The 10532-nt window shown below is 39.0% G+C and overlaps 1 long non-coding RNA gene across 1 annotated transcript; it reads left to right on the top strand.

Moving 5' to 3' along the window:
• Positions 1-2753: 2753 nt before the first annotated feature.
• On the top strand, positions 2754-8373 carry LOC122235513. Its single transcript, XR_006213581.1, has 3 exons — positions 2754-4029; positions 6713-6761; positions 7275-8373. It is a non-coding gene; the product is annotated as an uncharacterized LOC122235513 (long non-coding RNA).
• Positions 8374-10532: the final 2159 nt, after the last annotated feature.

The following is a 10532-nucleotide window of genomic DNA, read 5'->3' as shown; positions in this document are numbered from 1 at the left end:
AAATATTTTGTCAGTATTGCTGAAAACTCACACCTGCCCCTAATGTATTCTGTTTCTTTAAATTCATTTATTTATTTTTTTTTTGAGAGAGAGAGAGAGAGAGAGCAAGAGAAAGAGAGAGAGAGAGACAGAGAGATAATCCCAAGCAGGCTCTGCACTGCCAGTGCAGAACCCTACGTGGGGCTCGAACCCACAAACCGTGAGATTATGACCTGCGCTGACACCAAGAATCGGGTGCTTAACCTACTAAGCCACTCAGGCACCCCTAATCTATTTTGTCTTCAATAACAGAGGCCAATTCTTTCTATGACATTTGGTAGCTGTGGTAAGCAGAGTAATAACCTCCTCCCAAGGATGTCCATGCCTTATTCCCCAGAATAGTGAATATGTTATGTTCATGGCAATGGAGAATAAAAGTAGAAGATATAATTAAGGTTGTTAATCAGCTGACTTTAAAATAGGAAGATGATTGGGGTGCCTGGGTGGCTCAGTCGGTTAAGCAGCTGACTTCAGCTCAGGTCATGACCTCATGGTTGGTGAATTCGAGCTCCACATGGAGCTCTGTGCTGACAGCTTGGAGCCTGGAGCCTGTTTTGGAATCTGTGTCTCCCTCTCTCTGCCCCTCCCCTGCTCATGCTCTGTCTCTCTTTCAAAAATAAAAAATAAATAAACATTTTAAAAATTTAAAATAAAATAAAATAGGAAGATGATCTGGTTTATCCGGGTGGGCCCAATGTAAGTACAGGTATCCTTAAAAGTAAAAGAAGAACACAGAAGAGTAGGTCAGAGCTATGAGATGTGAAAAGGACTCAAATGGCCATCGCTGGCTTTGAAGATGGAAGAAAGGGGTCATGAGTCAAAGAACGTAGGCTGGAAACAACAAGGAAGCATATTAGTTCCCAGAGCCTCCACAAGGGAACACACAGCTCTGTTGACACCTTGACTTGAGCCTAGGGAGACTCTTACTGGACTTCTAACCTACAGAGCTATAAGATAATAAAGATGTGTTCTAAGCCAGTTTGTGATAATACATTACAGCAGCCATAGGAATCTAAAACATTAGCCAAGTGAAAGCTGTGCAAGGGAGTCCCCTTACACTGATCCTGGTGCTCTCTGCCCTTAACCTTCTTTTCCTGAGGCCAGCAAACATTAGCAGGCCTAGCCTTGGCCCCTGCCTTTCCTGTGTCCCAGAACATTGGAGACATCTTTCTAGAAATGAGTTGCTTCTGCTTGGTACATTCTGTACCACTTTGTTTATTCCTGCTTGCCCACTTTTTGTGCTTCTGCCTTCATCCTTAAAACACTGGGGAATCTGTAGGTACTCAGAGATGGGGGAAAGGGGACAGGGGAGCTTGAAATCACACTCCCATTATAGCCTTGCTTCAGGTCTATCAGATCTGTAAAATTTTCACACCATCCCAAGACTTTCTCAAACATGCACTGCTCCCTTAAATTCCAGAAAATATTTTCTGGCCGCACTAGGCACTAGTTTTTGAGTATATGATAGGTTAGCTGTTAGGATGAAAAGCCAAGAGTCCATCCAGCTTGTGGCAGACTGAATTTGGAATTTCCACATCAAACCTATTGTGTCTCTGACAATTAAAATCTTTAGTTATGAGAATGCACTTTCATTTTGAAGTATAAAATATAATTTAATTGTATTTCACATATAAAAAATGTATAAAAACATGAATCATGAACCACATATTGCTGGGATTACATAAAATGGGACTAGCCTAAGGGGCTGGTCAGAGAAGGAATAAAATTTCCTTTTTCTTGGACACATTGGTCAAGATAGTACTATAAACCACCCCCTCTTGGTAGCTTTCATTTATTGAGCCTTTACTCTGTGCAAAGTGATGTGCTAAATAATTTTAAATGGATGATTTTGTTTCATCATCACATTAACCTTAAGAGTTAGGTACTATTATCCTTACTTGAAGATGAGGAAGTTGTTACCCACAGTCACAAAGTGAATAAAAGCTAGGATTCAGAGCCACGTTTGTCCAACTCCAAAGCCCTTGCCATGTCAAGTTTAATACAGTGGTAAAGCACTGGGATGCTAGGGTTAGAGTGATCTGGCTTCCAATTCTAGTTCTGCCAATTGTTTGTTCTAAGTGTTTGTTCCTGGGAAAGTTACTTAATGTCTATGTATTTAGCATCTTTCTCTATAAGACTGGAAGAATAGAGAACTGATAAGAAGGATAAATAATATTAATATAACTTAGGTACCTCACACAACTCCTAGCCACAGAGTAAGCACTCAGAAAATCTTCACTGCTATTACTCCATACTGTCTTCTATCATCACAATATAACCTGTCATGTCACCTTTCCTATATGGCACAACTCCCACCTGGGAGTCAGGTGGTCTGAGTTCTTGTCACAGCTCTTTTACTATGTCTGTAATTGAACAAGCTACTTAACCTTCTGTATCTATGTTGTCTCGTACAAAATTATGACAGCAGAACCCATATAAAGAGATAAATGTGTTATGTAGTCATAAGGAATCATTCCATCTATTACTTTCTAGAGATCAGAATATAATATTCATATTTCTATTCCCATCCCCCTTTCCTAGACCAACGCTTCCCATTCTTATTTCTCCCCCAAAGAAAGAGAAAGGAAATCAGATGAGGTGAATAACATGGAAAATAATTAAAAAGTTAACAGAGTGGGGGTGCCTGGGTGGTGCAGTAGGTTAAGCGTCCAACTTCGGCTCAGGCCATGAGCTCATGGTTTTGTGAGTTTGAGCTCTGCATCGGGTTCTCTGCTGTCAGCACAGAGCCTGTTTTGATACTCTCAAACATGTGCTGCTCCCTTAAAGTCCAGAAAATATTTCCTGGCCTCACTAGGCACTTGTTTTTGAGTATAAGTTAGCTCTTAGGATGAAAAGCCAAGAGTCCCCCTCTTTCTCTGCCCCTCCCCACCCCCACACATGTGTGCTCGCTCTCGCACTCTCTCTCTCTCAAATAAATAAACGGTTTTTAAAAGTTAGCACAGTGGATATTTGATTATAATAAAGAATTGATAATATTTTGGCTGTGATAATGAAACTATGGTTCTGTTTATAAAAAAAAGTCTGTCTTTTAGAGATACATATTGAGATATTTAGTGATAAAATGGTATGATGTCTGATATGATGTCTGGATTTGCTTCAAAATAATCCAGGGGTGGGGGATAGGAGTATCGGATAATGGGTGAGGGCATTGATGTAATAATATTGGCTATGAATGACAGTTATTCAAACTGGGTGATGAGTGCTTGGGGTTCCTCATATGATTCTCTCTGCTTTTATATGTGTTTAATATTTCCTATAATAAAACTTTAAAAAAATATCAAGGGTTGCAAACTCAAATGCCTACTGAGCAAGGCAGGTAAAAAATGAGGGAAGCAAACCAGATGGGGACTGTGAAGAACCAAGGAAGAATAAGTCTCATCCAGAGGGGATGGCCACACTTAGCTCCAGCTGACTGTTGCTGGATGGAAATGTGGGGCTGGGCTGCCAGATTCTCCAGTTTTTCAAGAGAATCCAAAACTAAAAAAAAAGTATATGGAATATTCCAATCCTTAAATGTTGGAAACTAATTCAAATATATTTTATCAACACTGTGGTGGCCAACTAAAACAAGTCTGAGAACCAGATTCAGCCTACAACTGCCAATTTGTAACCTTTGCCTAGAAGGCTAATTTTAGGCAATTTTCACAACTCAGAAGCACTAGAAAGTGATGGAAAGCCCTTCCAGAATTGATAAAATTAGAATGCCATAACTCTGCCTTGATCTGCCTCATTGTAGATACTGCTCCTATATATGCTTTGTTTTCCACCCTCCGGCCCCCACCTGAGTTTCTCTAACTTTATCTTTTACTCTTATTGCATAATTCTGATCTCAAATCGGTGACCACTGAGGACTAAGACATCATGAAGTTCCAAGACAAGAAGCCTTGCAATAACAAATTAAGCTTTAGGCTCCATCTGGCCAGACCCTTCTTTCTGACACATTTTGCTCCTCTTCTCAATGATAAGCAGGTAACTTGGGAGAGTCTTAAGAAACATTGTGCTCAAAGGGGCAGGGAATTAGTCTGGGAATGGCTGGGCATCCTAGTGAAGGAGCAGGTCTTGTCTATCCTTTAAATCCAAGATAGTCACTTCTGACTGACAGCCCACGGGACAGGCAGTTACTATGCATTTCCTAGTCATGGGGTGGAAGGAAAAGGTGGGTCTGTTTTGAGACTTCTACTCTCCATCATTCACTTCTTCTTCTATGACTACAAGCTTATGAGATGCCTGGTGGGGTGATAAATGTATAGTTGTTTTTTGTTTTTTTGGTTTTTTGGTTTTTTTCTGAGAGTTCAGGGCGGGCTTCCTTGAGAACTAATGTTTTAAGCTGAGGTGAGAAGGATGAGCAGGAGTTAACCAGATGAAGAATAGATGGAAAAGCATTTCAGGCAGGGAGGACTGTGTGGTCAAAAGCCCCAAGGTAGGAAAGCACTTAGCATTTTTGAAGCATTGACATAAGACCAGTGAAGCTGCAGAAAGGAGGAAAGTGGCTGGAGATATGGATAAGGTATCAGGCAAAAGCCAGATCATGTAGAGCCTTGTCAAGCCCCAAATGGAGAGCCCAGTGTTGCATGACACCATGACGGACACCATGGAGGCTACAGACACAATGCAGACTTAGTCCTTGCCCTGCAGTAGCAGACAATAGCCAGTAAGATATTAGGCAAGTACCACCAGGGTTGCTAAAGAATGTTGTTGGAAGGTCCTGGGGAGAAAGTGATTATTTTGAATGGAGAGATTGGGGGATGCTTCAGAGAAGAGGGGACAATTACTTGAACCTTGAAGGATAAATGGGATTTCAACTGACAAAGATGGTGGGCAGAGAATTTCTAGCAGTGGGAGCAGCTTGGAAAAAAAAAAGAGGCAAGTCAGTTCAAATTATGTGTGGGAAGAAAGGGGAGCAAAGTTGGGGTTGGGAACAGTATTTGAGAAATAACACTATTATACAAAACAACTTTGGGGAGGCCTTGAGTGCCTAGCTAAGACGTGTTGTCTTCATTCTGTTGGTAATGGAGAGTTATTGAAGGCTTTTGAGTAGAAGAGACCCATGTTTTGGGAAACTCTGTCTGGCAACAGTATGGTCAGGGACGGAGGCCACACCCTCAGGGCTTTTCTAGCAGTATAACAGTGCCTAGACTCGTTGGCTAGCAATAAGGAATAGAACTTACCCAAAGGAGGTCTAGATCTAATGACATCTTGGGGGAAAAGGATACTTTTTGTGACTGCTTACGATGGTCCAATTTGGGGAAGTAGAGGGTGGTGGTTTCCAAATAATGAAATACAGGACGCCTGGGTGGCTCCGTCAGTTGAGCTTCTGACTTTGGCTCGGGTCAGGATCCCATGCTCTGTGAGTTCAAGCCCCACGTCAGGCTCTGTGCTGACAGCTCGGAGCCTGGAGCCTGCTTCAGATTCTCTCTCTGCTCCTCCCCTACTTGTGCTCTGTCTCTCAAAAATAAATAAATATCCAAATAATGAAATACAATGGCAGAACACAGTCTTTTCTGTACAAGTGACAGTACTGGGGAGGGGGAGGGAGGACAGCAAGACTGGAGAGAGAATGAGAATATTATTTTACCCTGTGTCACAAAAAAGAATAATCTGCCTGACTTTTCACGTGGACATCTGCCCTGGCTGGGAGATTCGATTAGATGATCTCAGAGGGGCTTCTCCCAATTCTAGGATTCTTGGAATGTAAAATGGGCAATGAGTCCAATGATATCAGAGTATAGCAAATGCTGAGAAAAATACTGGGAAACTGAAGCCAGTCTCTTCCAACAATTGAGCTGAACCAACACAGTCATTCTGGAGGAGGGAAGGGAGCTGATATTGAGGAAACCAACTCCCAAAGGAACCAAAGATAGGAGCATCCTACCCAGCATACCTGAGAGGAGCCAACAAGTTCACATGTGGCCAGCAGGCCTAGAGGGCTCCTCCCACCAGACCCATGACTCTGTTCTCCCAGCTCTCCAGACCAGTCAGGCACAATAGAACCACTGGCTCTCTTTCCTTTCAAAGATGGCATCTTGTAGTACAGAACTTGACTGTCTCCAAGTTTTAGCCTAAACGTATTAAGCTCACCTAAGGGTTGGGAGTCTAGGTTTGAAAAACCCTTACAATTTGCTGTTTCTTGAGAGACAATAACATTTCCTACATTGGAGTAATTGTTGACTCCTATGGTAAGTCAATGTCTGGATTAAAAGGTTGGGCATTTCTCCAGGGCCCTGCCCAACCACCTTCAATGTAAGAAGCTGGGAGAGGAAATTAACCTGAAAGGTAGTATAGTCTCACCAGAGCCCCATGAACGTGCAGTACAATATCCCCAGATTCCTGTTAGCCCTAGGCTTCAGGAAGGTCACTTATGGTCTTCTTTTTTGGCAATTTGTTGTTGGTACTGAAAGATATCCAGCCAACATGTACCTACTTAGTGTCGGATTATTATTTTCATTCATGTTTATGTTGCAGCCTTAACACATGAAATCCACCTGTTGATTGACAAGTCCATCTGTAGATGGCTGGCTTGGTTCTGCTCAAAGGAAGATGGAAAAACACCTAGGGCCCCCAAATCTATTAGAGCTAGTAGTTCTAATGTAAGATATGAAGAATAAACACACTTCAGTTTAAACAGGAACTAATTTTACTTTTCTCTGTCTAGCAAGGTGATCAAAGCAAGTTTAAAAGCTTAAATACCTCAGAAGTATACTGTAAGTATAATGGGCTCATTATTTTTTTATCCTGCTTATCAAAAATCAGAAATAACTTTATGTTTCCATTACTAATAGGACTCTTTCTGAGTATATTGACATTTAAGTTGGTTTTGAATGGTCCTAAAGCATTCTCCATCTTGGGCTGATATGCATATGTACACAACATATACATATAAACATGACATTTTATATTAAATGCACATGCTTGAATACACATCTACATGCAATCATATACATAGGTATACATGCACACACAACCTACACAAACATATAGGCAGATAGATAGATCTAAATGTAGGTATTTACACACATATAAACATACAGATTTATATATACACATATACACACAGACATATGCACCTAAAACCAATACCGTGGTGAATGCTGATTATATAGGAAAAATTAGCAAATGCATTTATTATCTTGTTTATGTTGACAAACTTTCCCCTGTGATTAAAAATTTGTTACATGTCATTAGTGATAATGATGAATCCATTTTGTATTTTTCAGGTCTTCTTGGATTTCACAAGTCAAATTCAGTTCAAATTGTATTAAGATCAATGTTCAATTAACTTAATAAATATTTTTCTTTTGTAATTGAAGAAGTATAAGTCAAACGCTAATTAATATGTTTAAAATATTTTTTCTATTGTGACATTAGCCAACATAATATTAAGTTCAGTTAAAAAAACCTTCCCAAATGTATGAACTAATTTAAACATTAAAAATATAATAGTTCTTGATAAGAAAGTTAGTTACTTTCTTTAATTATGAGGGGTGTGAGTGAGTATAATGGGTAGTAAATGGAAAGTTTTAGTTTATTTATTGGATCGATTATCTATGTGATATTTTCCCTCAAAATGGAGTATGCTGTGAATGAATTGCTGTCTAATCTTTATGCTATAATGCAAAAGTTGTAAAAATAATAGCAAATATATTTTCACCTTATCAGGCAAAGTAGCTCAGGGATACCTCATAAAATCTGTATATGCACCATCACTTGTTTTGAGTGCTACAAGCTGGAAATAGGGATTCCTAAATGCAAGTTTTTTATTGTACATGATGCTTTAAAATAATGCAAGGTTTCAGCTCCCTGTCCCCAGGGCCTGTTCAGGGTGCCATGTGCTCATGGCACACTGCTGGCTGAAGGAGCCCAGTCCTGGGATGCATTGTCATATTCCATGGGTGTGCCTGTTCTCCATCACATCCTCCGTAGTTGGTGTTCATGGCATTTGCTTTCAGGAAGACAGAATGTCGGTCTTGTGTGCCACCCACAGTGTATCCCTCCCTTACCACCTATGTGACTGAGGTTGGCTTCTGTGTTGACCTTTATAAAACAAAACCCTCAAATCAAGTTGCTATAATTAGAAAAGAAAGAAAGGAAGGAAAAAAAAGAAAGGAAGGAAGGAAGGAAGCCAACAAGCAAGCAAACAAACTGGGTTTGAACAAATAGGTTACAAAATTGTTTGTGTCTTCCTACCACAAATGATCATAACTTATGATTTTCTTATAGAATTGATTTTTACATAACTTAAAATTATGCTCTAAAATCAAAAGTTAAAAAATACAGATAATCCAAATAAAGACTGTAAAAATTAAAAATACAGTCCTAGAGAGAATAACTATGAAAATTTTGGTGTATATTATTCTAGTCATTTCATCTAAATATAGATATATATGTAAATATATATAATTTTAATAAAATTGAATCATATTATAAGTTCTGTTTTGTAATATCATTTTTTCTTAATAATATATCATGAACATACTCATTTGGTAACAATAAAAATACATTTAAATCATTATAATTTTATTTTATTTTATTTTATTTTATTTTATTTTTAATTTTTTTTTAACGTTTATTTATTTTTGAGACAGAGAGAGACAGAGCATGAACGGGGGAGGGTCAGAGAGAGAGGGAGACACAGAATCGGAAGCAGGCTCCAGGCTCTGGGCCATCATCAGCCCAGAGCCCGACGCGGGGCTCGAACCCACGGACCGTGAGATTGTGACCTGAGCCGAAGTCGGACGCTTAACTGACTGAGCCACCCAGGCGCCCCTAAATCATTATAATTTTAAAGACTTCATAGAATTCTAGTATATGTGTTGCCATAATTTATTTAACCAGTATCTTATTGTTGGACATTTCAGTTACCCCAAGTGATCTTCATCATAATTAATACTGTGATCAACATCTTTATATCACCTTGAAACATATATAATGTCTGTCGTTATAGGTCCAAATGGTCAAATATTGGCAATTTCATATTAGTCAACATAATACATACAACACAATGGGTCTATGCCAAACTCTGATTATTCATTTGGATAAATTTCTAGAAGCAGAATTACAGGATCGGAAGATATGCACATTTCAAAAGCTTCCAATATATTACCAGATTCAGAATTAACCTTTATTACTTTTTATTTCTGAAGCATCTCTTCTTTGTTATCACGAGAGGCTCTTGATGGTACTGTAGAGAAAAATACAAATTAACTAGTATAAAATGGATTCATCTAATGTTTTAACAATAGCTAACTATGACAAAAACAAAGTGTATATGTTTTATTAAGTAAAAATAAACTTTCATGAGATGCTTTTCAGTCTCATACACTTATTTCAATCTCATTGCAACCAAAGAGTTTGCGTTTCCCTGAAATCTACTCTTCTTTTTTTAGCAGGTGTTTTTTATTATTTAAAATTTATTTATTTTTGAGAGAGAGAGAGTGAGAGAGAGAGAACTAGTGGGGAGGGGCAGAGAGAGAGGAGATAGAGAATCCCAAGCAGGCTCCATGTTGCCAGCACAGAGCCCAATGTGGGCCTTGAACTCATGTACTACGAGATGGTGACCTGAGCTGAAATCAAGAGTCAGACACTTAACCAGCCAAGCTACCCAGGCTCCTTTTATCTGAAATCTACTCTTGCTGTCCAACAAGAATGTTTACATTCTTTATTTGAAATATCAGTTAAAAATCTCAGTTGAATTATTACAGTGAGAAATACTACAATCCAGTTGTCCTAAATATTGTATAACAGGTAGATTCCACCTGTTTTTATTTCCTGAAAACTGGTATTGTACTGGAGGATATGTCTTGAGAACATGATTCTTTATAAAATAAAAATGTTGCAGAGAAAAGTCAAGTATAAGAAAATAATGTCTAAAAAAATTTAAAGGAACATAGATCTTTATGCAATCTTTAAAAGGAAAGGGAAAACATGTAAAGTTATCTAAGTGTTGTTTTCAGGTATCTGAATTGAATATCACAATAGGGTAATGACCAGTTGTTCTAGTCTGAATTAGCCCTAGAATATGAATAAATATGAATAATAAGAAAAGGAGGAAAGGTCAGGGAAGTGTATTAGATTAAATTATTGACACAAATTCTTTACTCCACATTGCATCCATACCCACTGCCACGTGAATTTGCAGTTCCTCCTATTAAGGCCAAGTGTATTTCCTTACCCTTTGAATTTGGGCTCAGCCATATGACTTGCCTTGGCTAATGGAAGATATATAGAAGTGATAGTGTGCCAGTTCTAAGCCTAAATTTTAAATGCTTTTTTTTACATTTATTTATTTTTGAGAGACAGAGAGAGACAGAGCATGAGCAGGGGAGGGGCAGAGAGAGAGGGAGACACAGAATCTGAAACAGGCTCCAGGCTCTGAGCTGTCAGCACAGAGCCCAACGCAGGGCTCGAACTCACAAACCGAACTCACAAACTGTGAGATCATGACCTGAGCTGAAGTCGGACGCTCAACCGACTGA

The sequence above is a fragment of the Panthera tigris genome, chromosome X, assembly GCF_018350195.1.
Source record: "Panthera tigris isolate Pti1 chromosome X, P.tigris_Pti1_mat1.1, whole genome shotgun sequence".
NCBI lineage: Eukaryota > Metazoa > Chordata > Mammalia > Carnivora > Felidae > Panthera > Panthera tigris.
Note: the sequence above shows the minus strand (reverse complement) of the source record. Positions and strands in the feature narration are given on the sequence as shown.